The sequence below is a fragment of the Balaenoptera acutorostrata genome, chromosome 6 (genome assembly GCF_949987535.1).
Source record: "Balaenoptera acutorostrata chromosome 6, mBalAcu1.1, whole genome shotgun sequence".
Lineage (NCBI taxonomy): Eukaryota > Metazoa > Chordata > Mammalia > Artiodactyla > Balaenopteridae > Balaenoptera > Balaenoptera acutorostrata.
In genome coordinates, this window is record NC_080069.1 from 61,553,435 (window position 1) to 61,574,200 (window position 20,766).

The window sequence follows — 20,766 nt, forward strand, 5'->3', positions numbered from 1 at the left end:
CTAATTATTTTATTACTTGTGGCTACTATAAATAATATCCTTTTGTCCCCTGCAAATTCTACATCCAGGAAGCAGGCTGAGAAAACTGATCAGTCTCCAAAGAGAAGCTTCCAAAGTCTCTCCACATGTGGCCAAGGATGATAATGTAAAAAGAAAAACATCACCAAGGGGCCTTGAGAGTGAAGGATGTGAGAACTATTTTAGGGAATGGAGTCAAGTGCTAATGACAGAGCACTCCCCACCTCCAGAGTAGACTGCCCTTGCAATAACAGCCTAAATTCCAAATAAATAGTGGAATTTCAGAACTGCTTTGGATCAGGGACTACAGAGTCTCTCCCCTTTCTAAATTAGAATTTTTATTTGGATAACCTGATTCTTTCTGCAGTTTTATATTAGGAGTATGGGGGACAGACAAATTGCCATTTTGGCTCATAGGTTTCCAGACCAAGAGGAGATACGTACAGAATTTTAGCCCAATCTAGTGATTATGGGTTGTGGGAAGGGCCAGGTATAATTTGCTGGTTAAAAGAAAAGTCAGCCATATGTTTGTGACTGGAAGAGTTGATTGTGATGGTTGTTAGGAAAATTTTTGACAAATATCAGTTATCTCATTTTGAGCACAAAGTAGAATTGTTTTCCACTAACTTGCTCTCAGGCCTGGCTCTGTGACTTGCTTTAGAAAGTGCAGTGTGAGTGGAAGTGATTCATGTCACTTCTGAGTAAAAGCTTTAAGAGTCAATGTTTAGTTTTCCATGCTCCCTTTTCCTGATTTTGCAATCAAGGAAGCATAAGGATAAGAGAAAGTTCTATCAGCCTGGGTCCCTAGAAAGTTCTATCAGCCTGGGTCCCTCAGGACACAAGATAAGCAGAGCCTTCAAGCTGACCTGTGATAGACATGTAGTATGAGTAAGAACTGCACTGATATATTATAAGCCACCATTATTTGGTGATTTTTTTTTTATTTCACATAATCTAGCTTATGTTGACTGATTTTTTTTTTCTGCATCCTGATTCGTGTAATAAACAATTTTCAGAAATATTCTCATCTTCTCTGTCTTCAGACGTCTCTTTCCTATGTGTGGTTCAAATTTCCCATGTCCTATCATTTTTGGTTTTGCTTTTCCTTATTCTTTAACTGAATAAAAGTCTGCCTAGATCTGATTTTTGCCCATAGACACTGGGTATAGATTGCCCTTAATACCCACCATTTTCCACACCTACATGAGTGGAACCAGTCTCTTATCTTGGAATCAAGAAATGTGTTCACTGTCTGTATTAAGCAGGCATCTACTTGGTGAGTGTGTCTTTTTGCCCTGAGGTAGAAGTTTATTTCTACTGCCAGGTTCTCTGACTGTAACAGTGAAACACTTATACTTTCAAAAATCTAAAATCTACCTGTAGGTCTTTTATTGACCCAAATCAAACAAACAACCCACTGTGCATCAAATACTGCTCCCATGTATTTTGCTGTTCTCTGGCCCACCTACATGATTTGTAAGTCAGTTTCCTCCTATATACAACAAAGCAACACTGACCTTGCAGGTCCTGAAGATTGAATAAAATAGCAAAGGTCTATATTGTGCATGACACAATGTCCGTTTCCCTGGTTCAATTCATTATTATTATTTGTCAAGGTCTATTATACTCACAATTTCTATAATCCTGTTTATTTTTCCTGTTTACTATTGGCAAAGTCATTTTATTAAACTCTCTTGGACTCTCTTACTTTTTGCAAGAGTAACCCAGATGTTTCTGGTAGTAAAATCATCAAAGAGTAAAATCCTATGGTTCAGTCATTTTCGATCAGTCTTCTTGTTGCCTTAATAACTATCAGAATAAAATAACTCTCAATATATTATTCTAGAAAAATGTCTGCATTATATGGACCCACCAGATTTTTCCATCAGGATTTTGGGGTTTTGAATGAGTAGAGCAGGTAGCTGCCTCCACTGAGAATTGAGCCTTCACAAGGTTTATTCCTGTCTGGGTTCATTACACATTCCACAAGGACGTCCAAGGAAATGTCAGATGAGATCTTTTAGTTTTCACTGGGATAAAATTAGATTGGGTCTGATGAGCCAGAGGAATGCGATTGAGGCCCTGGGCACAAGCTTCATAATATGGCTGTGCCCACAGACTTATCCGTGGAGTGTTTCTCCTGGGATTCTCAAACCAGCTGCCAAATTTACCACTCAGTTCCTGTGCTGTGTTCCATGTGACTTTCTGCTTATCCTGGCTTTACTTCTAGTTCTTTTGCACTCAGCGGATTATCTTGGCACCCCTCCCCCAACTTCCCCAATGGTCTAATTCCCTGGCTCCCGCTCACAGCCCCTCTATTGGAATAAAACCTTAATTTGACACTATCCTGAACTTGGTCATTGGTTTCCTCCCAGAGAGAAAGGCCTTTTCCCCAGGCAGCAGCAGCCAGAATCTTAACCCAGCTAACTCTTCCCTACTGGATATTATTAATTGTTGGAGACTCACTCTCCTTTTCCTCTTTCTCTCTTTCTCTCTCTCCCTCCCTCCCTTCCTCCCGCCCTCTCTTTCAACCTTAGTCAGTCCCATTCCTATTCAAATTAGTCCTTTGAAATCCATTAACCCCATAAAATAGGAGAGTCTTTACCATTTGACCTACTATTCTTCTCTTAAAGTTCAGTCTGAGTTTGGATAACATCATTTCCATAAGACTTTTCTTGGTAGAGTTTTGAAAAATACCTGTTAGTTCTTCTTTTGTCCTTCACTTCTCCTAGCCACTCTCACCTATTTCACCCCCCTACCCAGGCCACCTTTGACACTGTCATCATTAAGCACTACCACTGATGTTTTAGATCTGGGTTTCTCTACCTTGTCAGGATTGACATTTGGGGCTGGATCATTTGTTGTCAGGGACTGTCCTGTGAATCGAGGGATATTTAGCAGTATCCTTGCCCTTTACGACTAGATGCCAGTGACAACTCCACCCCTCACCTTTCCAGTCTTGACAATCAAAAATGTCTCCAGACATTGCCAAATGTCCCCAGGGTCGGGGAGGGAGGGCAGTTACTTCCAGTTGAAAACCACTGTGGTTGATGAGCTCCATTTGATATACCTAGAGAAAATGTCCTAGGTGGCTGTGGATTGTTTGCTAGCAGCTTTTCAGATCCCTTATTGGTTTTTCTCATGTTCTGAGGTCCATATGAAGCTTCCGGTCACCAAGATGGATACAGGATTTCTCTGCATATGCCTGCAAATGGACAGGTTGAGATTTAAATGCTATTACACTCTGCCATGACCAACTTCCAAGTCAAAATCTAGTCTTTAGCAGTTTTAGGCTTAACAGTTTATCCCCTCCTACTTCTCCAAAGCTCTCTTCTACATTTCGAATTAGAGGGTTCTATTTGACTATAGGAAAGTGGTACAGTCATAAAATAAATTCTACCATAGAATTCTTTATAATGAAAAATAGATGCTTTTCTCTTTTTAAAGCAACTTCTCAGATGAATTAATTGTGAGTCAACGTTTTATTTCAAACTTGCCTACAAAGGAGAAGGCTTAGATTACTCTTTGGGTAGTTTTTATAGGAGACTAAGGGTGGAAATATTGTTAGCTAGGTGTAAGAAGGAAATGTCTTTTAACTAAAAGTCATTTGCTTCACTTAAAGATTGATAGTTAACTTGGGTGAGTAAAATCTAACTTTCCAGAAAAAAATTAAACTCATCAAAATCTATCAGAAATGCTAGATACTTTCCAGAAGAGTTTGTTAATAATATCATAAAACAGAGTTCTGCTTCTCACATCATTTTCTAATGCTTGAAAGAATTTTTTTTTCTTTATGCTGATCAAATTGTAAGAAATGAGTATATGCTAGAGGTTGGCGAGAAATGGGAGTGAAATATTAACACATGGGATTGTGTTCCTTTGCTGGAAGCATGCGTCTAGAACATATAATTCCTAAACTTCCTTTCTCATCTATCTACCTCTTCCCCTCCAGAGCATCTTCTTCCTTAGAGTTCTACCACTTGATTCTCTACGCACGTTTTTGGACATATCCACCTACAGAATTTAATTTTGCTCCAGAATTTGCCCTTCCCCTGCATCAAAGTGCCCTTTAAGCCCGAATAATTGATAATAAGACTCCAGGACCTACAGCAGGAGAATCCATTAGGGGCTTTGATATTCACAGTGCACTTTCACATGAGGCCTTCCCAATGGTGTGGAAGTAGATAACCCACTAAGTGTGGACCTTTTTTCTCAGATACACACAAACACACACATGAACACACACACTCCTTGAAGAACAAACATCAATTCTTACAGACTATACCATTTCTTTCTAGCTGCCCTATTTTCAACAACATAACTACCAGGCTGCCTTACAATGTCTTTTCACTTCCCCCTTCTTTCTTTCAAATTTTACTCTCTTAGACCTACTAGAAATAAGAATTAGACGTATTATGGAAGGATATACTCCTCTCATAACTACCCAAAGACTGCTAAAACTAGGATGTTATCACTTTGATAACATTGAGTTCTGGGGCAAGCCAGTAATCGTGGTATAAGGCTGAAAATTAAGGCCCAATACTGTGCACTACCTCAATATCTGAGAGAAACCAGGAGGGTATCAAATAGCCTACCTGTAGGTTGCCCTCCCCAGTTTGCTCCCTCAGCTGAGGTCCCCTAGAAAAGCAACCCTCTTCATCAAAAGGACTAGGAGCAATTCCTGCTTATCCATGAGAAATGAATTTTAGTTCTCTGCCAGCCCATAGAATTATTCAAACAACTTAATCACAAAGTCCTGTGGAAACCAGGGGGCACCCCAGTCTCTACAAAGCCTTTTCCCTACAATCACTTCTTGTTCACCCTACTCCAAAGTTTAACCCCTGTGTGGTCCTACATAGTATCTGCCTTTTCTGGGCTGTGAGTACACACCTAATAACCTGTTGATCTCATCTGTCCAGTGTCAGGTGTTATGTGTTCAGGCCTTCCCATAATCCAAGAGTGGGAATCCATCCCTCACCAAGGGTGGATAGAGGTCCTTCAAACAATAATGATCCTTATTTTGGGGTTAATATGGTGGAATAGGAGGGTGTTATTTGAGGAGCATTTAAAAAATTGAATGTAGTATAAACTGTGCAAATATTAAGAATATAGCTCAATGAATTTCTATATGAGCTATATTGTATTTCAGCTTGTTTTTCAAAATTAATAACTTTTATTAGGGTTACTTTTTTAACAATAAATTCTTATTTATATCTATCCCCTATGTATCTGTTTCCTAGTTTTATATTGATTCTTTAATTCCATTTCTTCTTTTTAGATTCTGTTATCTTCTTCCTGAAGCATACTCTTGAGTAGTTATTTCATTGAGAGCCTATATGTCTAAAGCTTTCTTATTATGTTTCCAGGAAAGGGCTTAATTTTGCTTTTATTTTTGAATGACAGTATAGCTAGTTAGAGGATTTTAGGCTGACCTTTATATTCTGTCAGCATTTAAAAGATATTATTCCATTGTATTCTGGCCTCTACTGTTGTTGTTGATAAATCTGTTGTCAATCTAATTATGTTACTTTTCACATAATCTGTTTTGTCTTTCTTTTTGTGGGTATTGTTACATTTTCTCCCCTTTTCTTGGGTTTATGTTATACTACAAAATGTGTAAGTGTGTAATTAGTATTAAAGTATGTATGTTTTAATTTATTGCTTTATTTTTTATTGAGTTGTAACATATTCAGTAAATTATACATTTCAACTGGACAGTTCAATGAAATTTTAAGTCCATATATATACCTTTTTGTAACCACTACCCCAATTAAGATGTAGAATATTTCCATCACCCTGAGAAGTTTACTCATGCAGCTTCCTTGTCAATATTATACAGAGGTCACCAGGAATCTGACTGGTATCATCATAGCTTAGTTTTATCTGTGTTTGAACTTCACGCAGTATATATGTAAGATACTATTTTTAGCTTTTGAAAAATAATCCTTAGTTTTTCTTGGTTTTCAGTTTTGTGATTCATATATTTACAGTTATGTACTAAAGGTGGGAAATAATTTTAAAAATGTACCCTGGAAAACCATTTGATGTAGAACAGGTGTTGACAAATTACGTCTGTAAAGGACAGATATTTTAGGCTTTGTGAGAATATAGTCTTCATTTCATATTCTTTCTCTCTCTAATAACCATTTAAAGAATATAAATACTACTCTCAGCTCAAGGCTGTGCCTATATTTTGCCAACCCCAGTTTTAAAATGCTTCTTATTTACCTTTTTTCCCATAGAAGGATTATTATATGTTTTCTGTTTCTCTAATCCAATTAAAATGGGTTTTATTCTCTTTTCAAATACAAGTTTATGAAGAGTAAATAAAATGTATATTCCTGCTTTGCAAACTTAACTCAGAGAAAATTTTATAAGCTAATCCAGCATGAAAAGGTACCTAACTTCTAATATACTATATATATATAGTATATTCTAATAAGATCTGTGAAATAGGATGTGATCAGAAAGTGGACAAGAATAGATCCAAATTCCCACTGAAGTCACTGAAATTGATTGAAAATGAATTAGGATATTTACTTATCCTGTCGACTAGTCCCTCTCCTACTTATTTTATTTTATCAGTCTTTTTGAAAGATCCTCCACATTGCCTTTGACTCTGATTTGAAGGAATATTTGTAATTTTGTCTGGTAGACATACTGGCAAGAAGGCTTTTCCAAAACTTGAGCAAAAACGTATTTAAACTAGAGTTATGTCTGCCAAAACCATTGGTTAGCACAGGTAGCATTCCTACCAGAGCTATAAACTCACTGGAGAATAATTTGCTCTATCAGTATACACCCTCTGTCTTGCTATGTTGGGTGTCTGATCTTCTCTCTCTGAGATTAGGGCCAGCCAATGTGCTAATTGTGACTTTATGTGACCACTTTAGTAACCCAGGAAAAAATAAAGGTTCCTAATAAATGATGATTCCGTCTTAATCAGCCAGACCAAGGGGTTGCCTTATTTTAGAATAATCTCTATCTTTGGAAAATTCTAAATCATATTTAAGAGGCACATATATGTTTAGAGTAAGCATTGCTGGAACCCTTTGCAATAAAGCAATAGAATTGGAGTATAGTAAGAATCTAGTTTTCCAGGATACCTTTATCTTTTCTTTTCTTTTCTTTCCAGCTCTGTTTCATAATTAAAAGATCCTTGGGTTGGATTGTTGTTGGAAGACTATGCCAGCCACTCTTTTGGCGAGGCCTTGTTTTCCAGAAACACATATGTCTTATTTTGCATGCAGTGGTTCAGGATTCAGATAATCATGTGTCGAAGGGTGATGCCTATCATTAAAACCACAAATGCAAGATCCAGCCTACCAAAGAACCATTCAAACAAATATACAAGGGAGAGATAATGTTGGGAATTCTATTGAGGTCCTAATCAGCAGGTACATTTTAATGAAGTGAACTCAAGTTATCATTTGATAATATAACATCTGGAAATCTGCTTATAAACTTTAAGATCTACAAACTAGCCAGAAACCCCTGAACTTTAACTGAGCTCTCCTCTTACACAAAAGGTTTTCTACCGGCTACAGCTTATCTTTTAGTTATGATTATGCTCTTTAAACATCAAGACATTTCTGTATTTTATTGTGTTGTTTGATGTTAAGTATTTTTTCGTCTCTTATGGGTCCATAGGGAGAGAGAGAGGATGTTAGATATGAAACAAGGATAACACATCTTTCAGCTTCTTTTTGAATACCATCTTGCAACATGGCTGATTACATAAATTTGAAACAAATACTATCCTGGAGCATTTTGTAGAGCAGATCCTGTTTGTACATTTAGAAACAAATATGTAAAAATATGTGCCTATGTAAGCTACATGGTTCCTTTTCACACTGCATGTTTTGTCCTTTCCACAATGTGTATGTTTTGTTTTCCGGATATAACACATGAAGGTGCTATTCAACAGTTGAAGTAGAAAAGCATATTTTTCTTTTTTGAGATAGGTAGGTCTCCAGGTGGGAAAATAGTGAAATGTTAGTCATGGCTTTCAAAGGATCTCCTGCAGGCTCTAAAGGCACCAGGTTTGATATTGCATATTGAAAGAGGCACAAAATCATAATTACCCTAAAGACATATAGCTTCTCAGCTTCAGAAAATGTAAATGCTTTTCTATCTGTATCCTTCCCTTTCATGTTCCAAAACACAGCTGATAAAAGAAAAAAGAAAGAAACCAACTACCTAAAAAATAAAATACTTCAGGCCAAGAAACGGGAGGGGTGGGGCAGGGATCCAAAATTATCTCTTCCACTGACTGATGTGTGTTTTTAACTTAAAAACAAGAATGCCCACATTTTTAGTATATCCCCCAAAGAGCATGTTCTCCTAAATACTGGATTTTCTATCTCAAAATACAACAGGAAAAGTGAAAAAACTTGTCTGTAGACGCCTGATGAATCATTTAATTAAATCCTGCTGATAATACATTCCTTGGTTCCCTGCTTTACCTAGAATTTGTGCTGAAAAGGAGGTGCATTAATAGAGAGGCCATAATCACTTAGTATTTATGTTTTCTATCTCCCCATCCAGCTGACTCCAGCAACTTTAATTTGAGAAAGAAAAGTCTGATCCAGTAGAGAGTTAACTTAGGCAGACCCATCCTGAAGTAACATTTTAATGTAAATGTTTCTGGGAACTGCAAATACTTTAATGCAAATATGAAATAGCTATAAACACATGAACCTTATGAGGATTAAACTTAATTGCATTATTTATCTTTATGATTAATCACCTTCATAATGGTAGTTCCTCTGTTGCAGGTTTTTCTGAGAGATCCTTTGTGTAGATGTTTTCATTTAAGCCCCACGCAACTCTTGAAGGTGATATTGATGATTTTCATTTTATAAATATGAGTACAAGCTCAGAAAGGTCAAGTGACTTGTCCAAAGGCCCACATCTGGTCATTGGCAGAGCTCCCACCCTGCACTTGGAATTCTATAAGCAAGAAATTCAATCCCACAAGGTTGTAAGTGTGGCCTCTGCTCACATGATTTGTCAGCAGGACTAGGAATAGCATCCTGGCCCTTTTGAGTTTCTACCCAGTGCTGCTTCCAGTAGCTCACACCTTGCCAATCCACAGTTCAACTCTAGCCTAAAAAGTAAATGGTCCCTACAGCTGAACTGGATGCAAAAGGTGAAAATTCTGGAGTCTGAGGTCTCAACTCGTAAATCTTTTAGTAACCCAGAAGCTGTCAGTTATAAACTACAATGCAGACAATTCTCAAAGTCAATCAGAGAATAACCTTTTATCAAGTGGCTGATCTATAGGACTCTGTACATTTTCTTTTCCAATTTAATGAATAACATTGATTTTTAAATGGAAAAAGATATATTTTTTTTCTTCCTCTGTTTGGACACCAGCATCCTGTAATTAAAGGTTAGCGAATAAACTATTTGTACTGCTACTACCATTATACAATGCATAGCCTCATTAAATGCATGCAGTCAAAAGGCTCAGCTGGGCTTCCTCTACCCTGCCCTCACCCACCTTCAGAACACAGAACACCTAGTGTAGGCAGAGTACATCAACCAGGGAAAAGGCAGATTTTCTTCCCATCACCCAAACAGGAAGACTAAAACCTCTGCCCGCTATGGGAGTCCTAATAGGTCAAAACTCTAATAAAATCACAGGTTTTCCATTGCAGTCTCATATTCTGAAGGCTGAATTGCTTGAATTTCAGTTTCAGTCCCACTTTAGTTTTCTTTTGCTAAGTATTAATGTCATATTAAATGTCATCACTTTTATGTTTACCAGTTGCCACTGAAATTGTGTGAAGCATACCTGTGCATCTCTTCTGACACAGGATCCAGGATCCCAACATGCCCACAAAGACCTCTTCATTTTGAACAATATAATGTAGCAGACTTTAGACAACTGACCCAGGAATTCAGGTTTTGGTATTTAGTTTCTGTCAAAGGTTCCACTTCGGGTAATTCGTTCCAAAATTAGCAATGCTAAGTACTCCCATGCAGCAGACCCCAAATTGAGAACAGACCAAGTCTTGGCCTAACAGCAGTAGAAAGAACAGGACTAATAATTAGGGCAGATGGAAAAGCAATATTTTGGAAGAACAACCAAGTCAACAATTAACTCTGTCACTGGCAGCAAGCGTCAGTGCCCCAGACTGAGCAACACTGGCCTTATTTAAAACACCTGTAATCAAGGGAGAGGCTTACTGACCTCTCTTCTTCTTCCTCTTCTTGAGTGAGCTGGAAATTTTTTTTATACCTGAACTTTCTTATTAAGGATTTGAGGGTTTTCACTGAAACGTGTGCAAGTCCCGGAGGCTTTTGAAAAATTTGGTAACTAAAGACCAGATGCAAGCTTATCACTATAGCCACAAAGAGCAACTCCATGAATCATACTTTTTCTCATATTATTTGACTCCTCCAGTTTTTATATCTAGCTTATTTTCCTCTTGGTTATAGTTCTATGTTAGTTCTAATTATATTTAACATTCTTACAGAAAGCCTTTATGAATGCCATAATTTAATAGCTTTCAATTTATTATCTTCGTTTTTTCAGATGAAAAAAACTGAAGTTCAGAGAAACAGGAATTTGCCAAAAGTGATGTAACGAAGAAGTAGTAAAACTTGAAGGCAGATTTTTCTGATTTTAAGTCCATTGCTCTTTCCATGTACATGGCTTTGGGATACAGTGTGAAAATTGATTATATTAACTCCATCATGTTTGTAGAGATTCAAACTTGTTCTCAGTCTGTGGTCAGGGCTTAGTCTCATACATAAAAAAATAAATTAGTTTGAGAATAAATTTCTAAACAGAAACTGAATCAATTTGTTGTATATCCTTGTTATTGACATTGCCTGACTTCTTAACGCTATTCTTCTACTGGTATGCAATCCATCCCAAACAGAATATACCTATGTTACCCTAGCAAGAGGTGAAAAGATAGGATACTTCTAGAAGAGAATGTTAACTTCATTAGAGTCTACTTCCTAAAGTGAGTGAACAGAGATGAAAGATATTAATATCATCAAAATATAGCATAGTGAACTGTGTTATCTACATTGAATAATCTCAGAAGCTTGTTTAAAGCTAGATTGAATGTTTGCATATTTAATAAATGAAGGACAAATATATATTATCTGTTGCATCCACAATCCTCTATTAAGCACTGTAGAAACAAAAGCAGTTATAAAACATGGTCTGGAAATTAAAAACCTAATGATCAAGTTGATGCAACTGTGAATGTACAAAATATAAGGGATATATAAATTATAAGCCCACATACAATTATAAGCAATAATTTCAGGTATTATAAAAGTACAATCAGTGACACATAACTCATAAGTTTTCTGATAGAATTTAAACAGTCTATAAACACTTGGTTCATCTCATTCTAGTTTCCTTAATTAAATTACTATCTATAAATTAGGAATGTCCAGTTTTTTCTCATAACTTTCTAACCTATATGGCCAGCTGCTTACTGGACAGATCTATTTTGCTACCACATAGAAAACTCAAAGTCAGTGTGTTCAAAACTGGACTGGTTGTCTTACCCTCCAAAGCTACCCCTTCCTGTCTTGTAATTCCTTCCTCAGTGAATACACCACAGTCTAATTAATTGCTCAAGGTATTGCCTGGTTACTTAGCTTGATTAACTGAAGATTGTAACACCGGGGTAATATTTTAATTCTCCATCCAAATTCTTGACACTCTCAGAATTAACCAAATGCCTGTGCTGATGACCCATTAGTACTATATACTTGCATGAGTTCTTGCTTTCTCATCTTCCATGGGCTTTTCCTCCAAATCAGAGAACCCACCTACTTCCATGATCATATTCTGACATTGTCATCAACTGAAACTGTTCCATCTCTGAAAATCATCATCCACACATGCCATTGTCCTATCCTTCTGTCTTATTTACTGCAAAATTTTATGTCATGGTGGCCTCCAGTTTATCATCTTAATCACTTTCATCCTGTCTGTCCCCTCTTCTCGCAACCCATGTTATTGGACTTAATTCCCATCAAGTATTAGTAAAACCACTCATGCATATGTTTTCCACACTTTTGTCCCTTCTTCTTTTTGTTGTACCCCTTGCAAAACACTTAGCCCTGGATGAACAAAGCTATTAGGTTCCTATATATCTTCATCTTAAGACTGAGTATTGTTAGAAAAAAAAATACAACGTGGCAAATTGATATCACTCACAAATTCATGGCTGCTAACCCGAACTGGATACTCAGTATTACTAAGTGATGTTGCAACTTTTCTTTGGTTTGATCATATTTCCATTCTTGTACCTTTTCACTTTCCTCAATAACTCTGTAAACTCCTCACTCATCCAGATGGTAGCTCCCCTAAAACAGCCCATTAGTCCTTCCACTTAGTTCTCTGAAATTACTCTGGTTTCTGTTCTCTTCTACATCTGATTCTTCATGTGTCAAGTTGATAAGGTGCATTTTGGAAAAAATTAATCAGTTTCTGTTTAGTCAATGAACTCCAATATGGAAAATTATAACTACACATAGATATAAGTGACATGTGTAGAATTGACTGAGAAGGAGTTAGAGTGAAGGCTCTAGTATTCTAGACTGGAGAGTTGGTGGTTCTTCTAACATAGTAGTGAAGCAGCTGGTTCAATTGTCACTTATTTTTTGCTCACTGATATTAAAACATTAGGAAATTTGAAAAACATTTTCAGAAAATTGGAGTTGACGTTTTTGTGCTATTTCAGAAAGTCCTTTATTTCGCTATTTTCACTGAATATATCCACATCTGTTAAATGTAAATATTTTGAATTTTTGTGCCTTATAAAATAGCTAACTTAAATCTTACTTTCGTAGACTAAATAATGGAACACAAATATATTTTGGTCCTAATCCCTAGTATTTGTGAAAATTAACCTACATGGCAAAAGAGACTTTGCAAGTGTGATCAAGTCATGGAACTTGAGGTGGGAGATTATCTTGGATTATCCAGGTGGACCCTAAAGGTAATCACAGGTGTCCTTATAAAAGGGAAGCAGTGAGAAATTTGACTCCAGAAGAAGGCAGTGTGACAATGGAAACAGAGGGAGAAAAGGTGAAGTGATGTGATGAATGGGACATGAACCAGAAGATAGAAAAGGCAAGGGAATGGATTCTGCCCTAGAGATTCCAGAGAAACCAGCCCTGACTACATCTTGATGTTAGCCTTGTGAGACTTGTTTTGGGCCCCTGACCTCCAAAACTACATGAGAATAAGTTGTGTCAATTTCATCCACTATATTTGTAGTAAATTGTAGCAAAGGTAAGTATATTCCCTTTGCCTTCTGTACTTCCTTTTTTACTCGAATATACTTTTGAAATGTTTCCAGGTTGACTAGGTACACCTAATTAATTCTTTTGAACTGTCATCTAATATTGCAAATATAAATGAACTGCAGTTTGTTTTCCTTCTTAGAGACAATTAGTTTTGTTCCAAGGATATCTTGCATATGTCTTCAGATACTTGAAGGTAGATATATAGAAATGGAAATACTAGAATGTATTGAATATTAGTTTTCAATTGTTGTAAACAAAGTACCACAAACTTTGTGGTTCAAAGCTACACAAAATTTTTATCTTCCGATTCTAAAGGTCAGAAGACTGAAATGAGTCTCACTGGGCTAAAATCAAGGTATTATAGGGCTGTATTCCTTTTAGAGGCGAGGTTTTGGGGAAAAATCTATTTTCTGACCTTTTCCAGCCTTTGTAGGCAGCCCACATTCCTTGGCTTGTGGCCCCCTTTCATCTTTAAAGCTAGCAATTGAATCAGTCTGAACTCTGCTTCTGTCATCACATATCCTATTTCTCCTGCTCCCTTCTTTCACCTACAAGGACCTTTGTGATTATATTGAGTCCACCTGGATAATCCAGGAAGCTCTTCCTATAACAAGATCCTTAACCATATCTGCAAAGTCTCTTGCCATGTAAAGTAACATATTCACAGGTTCCAAAAATTAGGATGTGGACATCTTTGGTGTACGATTATCATGCCTCACACATAGTCAATAACATATGTACACATACAATTTTACTAGTTATTGCCAACTTTCTTTACAAATTGGTTGTTCTAAATATTCTTACCCTAAAATTAGATGAATTTTACTCTTTCCACACATTTTGTGTTAACAGGATGTATAATTTTGCCCAGCTAATACATATAAATGAATTCTCATTATTTTAATTTGCATGCTTTCTGACTGCTAGTGAGGTCTGTCATCTTTATATATATATATATTTAACAACTTTATTGGAGTATAATTACTTTACAATAATGTGTTAGTTTCTGCTGTATAACAAAGTGAATCAGCTATACGTATACATATATCCCGATATCCCCTCCCTCTTGAGCTGCCCGCCCACCCTCCCTATCCCACCCCTCTAGGTGGACACAAAGCACCAAGCTGATCTCCCTGTGCTATGCAGCTGCTTCCCACTAGCTATCTATTTTACATTTGGGAGTGTGTGTATGTTCATGCCACTCTCTAACTTTGTCCCACCTTACCCTTCCCCCTCCCCATGTCCTCAAGTCCATTCTCTACCTCTGCGTCTTTATTCCTGTCTTGCCCTTAGGTTCTTAAGAACCTTTTTTTTTTGGATTCCATATATATGTGTTAGCATACGGTATTTGATTTTCTCTTTCTGACTTACTTCACTCTGTATGACAGACTCTAGGCCCATCCACCTCACTACAAATAACTCAATTTAATTTCTTTTTATGGCTGAGTAATATTCCATTGTATATATGTGCCACATCTTCTTTATCCATTCATCCATCAATGGACACTTGGGCTGATTCCATGTCCTGGCTATTGTAAATAGAGCTACAATGAACATTGTGGTATATGACTCTTTTTGAATTATGGTTTTCTCTGGGTATATGCCCAGTAGTGGGATTGCTGGGTAATATGGTAGTTCTATTTTTAGTTTTTTAAGGAACCTCCATAATGTTCTCCATAGTGGCTGTATCAATTTACACTCCCACCAACAGTGTAGGAGGGTTCCCTTTTCTCCACACCCTCTCCAGCATTTATTGTGTGTAGATTTTTGGATGATGGCCATTCTGATTGGTGTGAGGTGATACCTCACTGTAGTTTTGATTTGCATTTCTCTAATGATTAGTGATGTTGAGCATCCTTTCATGTGTTTGCTGGCAATCTGTATATCTCCTTTGGAGAAATGTCTATTTAGGTCTTCTGCCCATTTTTGGATTGGGTTGTTTGTTTTTCTGATAGGGAGCTGCATGAGCTGCTTGTAAATTTTGGAGATCAATCCTTTGTCAGTTGCTTCATTTGCAAATATTTTCTCCCATTCTGAGGGTCGTCTTTACATCTTCTTTATGGTTTCCTTTGCTGTGCAAAAGCTTTTAAGTTTCATTAGGTCCCATTTGTTTATTTTTGTTTTTATTTCCCTTTCTCTAGCAGGTGGGTAAAAAAGGATCTTGCTCTGGTTTACATCATAGAGTGGTCTGCTTATGTTTTCCTCGAAGAGTTTAATAGTGTCTGCCCTTGCATTTAGGTCTTTAATCCATTTTCAGTTTATATTTGTGTACAGTGTTAGGAAGTGTTCTAATTTCATTCTTTTACATGTAGCTGTCCAGTTTCCCCAGAAGAACTTATTGAAGAGGCTGTCTTTTCTCCATTGTATGTTCTTGCCTCCTTTATCAAAGATAAGGTGACCATACGTGCGTGGGTTTATCTCTGGGCTTTCTATCCTGTTCCATTGTTCTATATTTCTGTTTTTGTACCAGTACCATAGTGTCTCAAATACTGTAGCTTTGTAGTATAGTCTGAAGTCCAGGAGCCTGATTCCTCCAGCTCTGTTTTTCTTTCTCAAGATTGCTTTGGCTAGTCGGGGTCTTTTGTGTTTCCATACAAATTGTGAAATTTTTTGTTCTAGTTTTGTGAAAAATGCCATTGGTAGTTTGATAGGGATTGCATTGAATCTGTAGACTGTTTTGGGTAGTATGGTCATTTTCACATTGTTGATTCTTTCAATCCAAGAACATGGTATATCTCTCCATCTGTTTGTATCATCTTTAATTTCTTTCATCAGTGTCTTATAGTTTTCTGCATACAGGTCTTCTGTCTCCTTAGGTAGGTTTACGCCTAGGTATTTTATTCTTTTTGTTGCAATGGTAAATGGGAGTGTTTCCTTAATTTCTCTTTCAGATTTTTCATCATTAGTGTATAGGAATGCAAGAGATTTCTGTGCCTTAATTTTGTATCCTGCTACTTTACCAAATTCATTGATTAGCTCTAGTTGTTTTCTGGTAGCATCTTTAGGACTCTCTATGTATAGTATCATGTCATCTGGAAACAGTGACAGTTTTACTTCTTCTTTTCTGTATTGGATTCCTTTTATTTCTTTTTCTTCTCTAAATGCTGTGGCTAAAACTTCCAAAACTATGTTGAATAATAGTGGTGAGAGTGGGCCACCTTGTCTTGTTCCTGATCTTAGAGGAAATGGTTTCAGTTTTTCACCATTGAGAACGATGTTGGCTGTGGGTTTGTCATATATGGCCTTATTATATTGAGGTAAGTTCCCTGTATGCCTACTTTCTGAAGGTTTTTTATCATAAATGGGTGTTGAATTTTGTCAAAAGCTTTCTCTGCCTCTACTGAGATGATCATATGGTTTCTCTCTTTCAATTTGTTAATATGGTGTATCACATTGATTGATTTGCATATATTGAAGAATCCTTGCACTCCTGGGATAAACCCCACTTGATCATGGTGTATGATCCTTTTAATGTGCTGTTGGATTCTGTTTGCTAGTATTTTGTTGAGGATTTTTGCATCTATGTTCATCAGTGATATTGTCCTATAGTTTTCTTTCTTTGTGACATCTTTGTCTGGTTTTGGTATCAGGGTGATGGTGGCCTCATACAATGAGTTTGGAGTGTTCCTCCCTCTGCTATATTTTGGAAGAGTTTGAGAAGGATGGGTGTTAGCTCTTGTCTAAATGTTTGATGGAATTCTCCTGTGAAGCCATCTGGTTCTGGGCTTTTGTTTATTGGAAGATTTCTAATCACAGTTTCAATTTCATTGCTTGTGATTGGTCTGTTTATATTTCCTATTTCTTCCTGGTTCAGTCTCAGAAGGTTGTGCTTTTCTAAGAATTTGTCCATTTCTTCCATGTTGTCCATTTTATTGGCATATAGTTGCTTGTAGTAATCTCTCATGATCCTGTGTATTTCTGCAGTGTCAGTTGTTACTTTTTTTTTCATTTCTAATTCTGTTGGTTTGAGTCTTCTCCCTTTTTCTCTTGATGAGTCTGACTAATGGTTTATCAATTTTGTTTATGTTCTCAAAGAACCATCTTTTAGTTTTTATTGATCTTTGCTATCATTTCCTTCATTTTTTTCATTTATTTCTGATCTGATCTTTATGATTTCTTTCCTTCTGCTAACTTTGGGGGTTTTTTGTTCTTCTTTCTCTAATTGCTGTAGATGTAATGTTAGGTTGTGTATTTGAGATGTTTCTTGTTTCTTGAGGTAGGATTGTATTGCTATAAACTTCCCTCTTAGAACTGCTTTTGCTGCCTCCCATAGGTTTTGGATTGTTGTGTTTTCATTGTCATTTGTTTCTAGGTATATTTTGATTTCCTCTGATTTCTTCAGTGATCTCTTAGTTATTTAGTAGTGTTTTTTTTAGCCTGTATGTGTTTGTATTTTTTACAGATTTTTTTCTGTAATTGATATATAGTCTCATAGCACTGTGGTCGGAAAAGATACTTGATACAGTTTCAATTTTCTTAAATTTACCAAGGCTTGATTTGTGACCCAAGATATGACCTATCCTGGAGAATGTTCCATGAGCACTTGAGAAGAAAGTGTATTCTGTTGTTTTTGGACGGAATGTCCTATAGATATCAATTAAGTCCATCTTGTTTAATGTATCATTTAAAGCTTATGTTTCCTTATTTATTTTCATTTTGGATGATCTGTCCCTTGGTGAAAGTGGGGTGTTAAAAATCCCCTACTATGATTGTGTTACTGTCGATTTCCTCTTTTATAGCTGTTAGCATTTGCCTTATGTATTGAGGTGCTCCTATGTTGGGTGCATAAATATTTACAATTGTTATATCTTCTTCTTGGATTGATCCCTTGATCATTAGGTAGTGTCCTTCTTTGTCTCTTGTAATAGTCTTTATTTGAAAGTCTATATTGTCTGATATGAGAATTGCTACTCCAGCTTTCTGTTGATTTCCATTTGCATGGAATATCTTTTTCCATCCCCTCACTTTCCGTCTGTATATGTCCCTAGGTCTGAAGTAGGTCTCTTTTAGACAGCATATATACGGGTCTTGTTTTTGCATCCATTCAGCCAGGCTATGTTTTTTGGTTGGAGAATTTAATCCATTTACATTTAAGGTAATTATCAATATGTATGTTCCTATCACCATTTTCTTAATTGTTTTGGATTTATTATTGTAGGTCTTTTCCTTCTCTTGTGTTTACTGCCTAAAGAAGTTCCTTTAGCATTTGTTGTAAAGCTGGTTTTGTGGTGCTGAATTCTCTTAGCTTTTGCTTGTCTGTAAAGGTTTTAATTTCTCTGTCAAATCTGAATGAGATCCTTGCTTGGTAGAGTAATCTTGGTTGTAGGTTTTTCCCTTTCATCCCTTTCAGTATGTTCTGCCACTCTCTCCTGGCTTGCAGAGTTTCTGCTGAAAGATCAGCTGTTAACCTTATGGGGATTCCCTTGTATGTTATTTGTTACTTTTCCCTTGATGCTTTGAATATTTTTTCTTTGTGTTTAATTTTTAATAGTTTGATTAATATGTGTCTTGGTGTGTTTCTCCTTGGATTTATCCTGTATGGGGCTCTCTGTGCTTCCTGGACTTGACTATTTCCTTTCCCATATTAGGGAAGTTTTCAATTATAATCTCTTCAAATATTTTCTCAGACCCTTTCTTTTTCTCTTCTTCTCCTGGGACCCCTATAATTCGATTGTTGGTGCATTTAATATAGTCCCAGAGGTCTCTGAGACTGTCCTCAATTCTTTTCATTCTTTTTTCTTTACTCTGCTCTGTGGTAGTTATTTCCACTATTTTATCTTCCAGGTCACTTATCCATTCTTCTGCCTCAGTTATTCTGCTATTGATTCCTTCTACAGAATTTTAAATTTTACTTACTGTGTTGTTCATCATTGTTTGTTTGGTCTTTAGTTCTTCTAGGTCCTTGTTAAACGTTAGTTTTATTTTCTCCATTTGATTTCCAAGATTTTGGATCATCTTTACTGTCATTATTCTGAGATCTTTTTCAGGTAGATTGCCTATTTCCTCTTCATTTGTTTGGTCTGGTGGGTTTTTACCTTGCTCCTTCATCTGCTGTGTGTTTCTCTGTCTTCTCATTTTGCTTAACTTACTGTGTTTGGGGCCTCCTTTTCACAGGCTGCCAGTTCCTAGTTTTTTTTGGTGTCTGCCCCCAGTGGGTAAGGTTGGTTCAGTGGGTTGTGTAGGCTTCCTGGTGGAGGGTACTGGTGCCTGTGTTCTGGTGGATGAGGCTGGATGTTGTCTCTCTAGTGCACAGGACTACATCTGGTGGTGTTTTTTGGGGGGTCTGTGAACTTATTATGATTTTAGGCAGCCCCTCTGCTAATGGGTGGTGTTGTGTTCCTGTCTTGCTAGTTGTTTGGCATAGGGTGTACAGCACTGTAGCTTGCTGGTCGTTGAGTGGAGCTGGGTCTTAGTGTTGAGATGGAGATCTCTGGGAGAGCTTTTTCTGTTTGATATTATGTGGGGCCGGGAGGTCTCTGCTGGACCAATGTCCTGAACTCGGCTCTCCCACCTCAGAGGCTCAGGCCTGACACCCGGCTGGAGCACCAGGACCCTGTCAGCCACACAGCTCAGAAGGAAAAGGGGGGGAAAAAAGAAAGAGAGAAAAATAAAATAAAATAAAATAAATTAAAGTTATTAAAATAAAAAATAAAATAAAAGGAGAAAAAATAATTTAAAAAGAAAAAGGAAGAGAGCTACTAAATCAATAAACAATTCTACCAATGATAATACGCACTAAATACTAAACTCAGATAAACATAAAACTAGAAACAAATTAGACACAGAAAGCAATCCCCAAGTCTACAGTTTTCCCCAAAGTCCACCACCTCAGTTTTTGGATAATTCATTGTCTATTCAGGTATTCCACGGATGCAGGGTACATCAAGTTGATTGTGAAGATTTAATCCGTTGCTCCTGAGGCTGCTGGGAGAAATTTCCCTTTCTCTTCTTTGCTCACACAGCTCCTGGGGTTCAGGTTTGGATTTGGCCCCGCCTCTTCATGTAGGTCGCCTGAGGGCGTCTGTTCCCTGCCCAGATAGGAGGGGATTAAAGTATCAGCTGATTAGGGGGCTCTGGCTCACTCAGGCGGGGGGGGAGGGTGGGGTACCAAATGCGGGGCGAGTCTGCGGTGGCAGAGGCCGGTGTGATGTTACAGCAACCTGAGGCACGCCATGTGTTCTTCCGGGGAAGTTGTCCCTGGATCATGGGACCCTGGCAGTGGCGGGCTGCACAGGCTCCTGGGAGGAGAGGTGTGGAGAGTGACCTGTGCTTGCACACAGGCTTCTTGGCAGCTGCAGCAGCTGTCTTAGCATCTCATGCCCATCTCTGGTGTCCATGCTGATAGCCGTGGCTCGTGCCCATCTCTGGAGCTCTTTTAGGCTGTGGTCTGAATCTCCTCTCCCCACACACCCCGAAACAATTGTCTCTTGCCTCTTAGGGAAGTCCACAGTTTTTCCC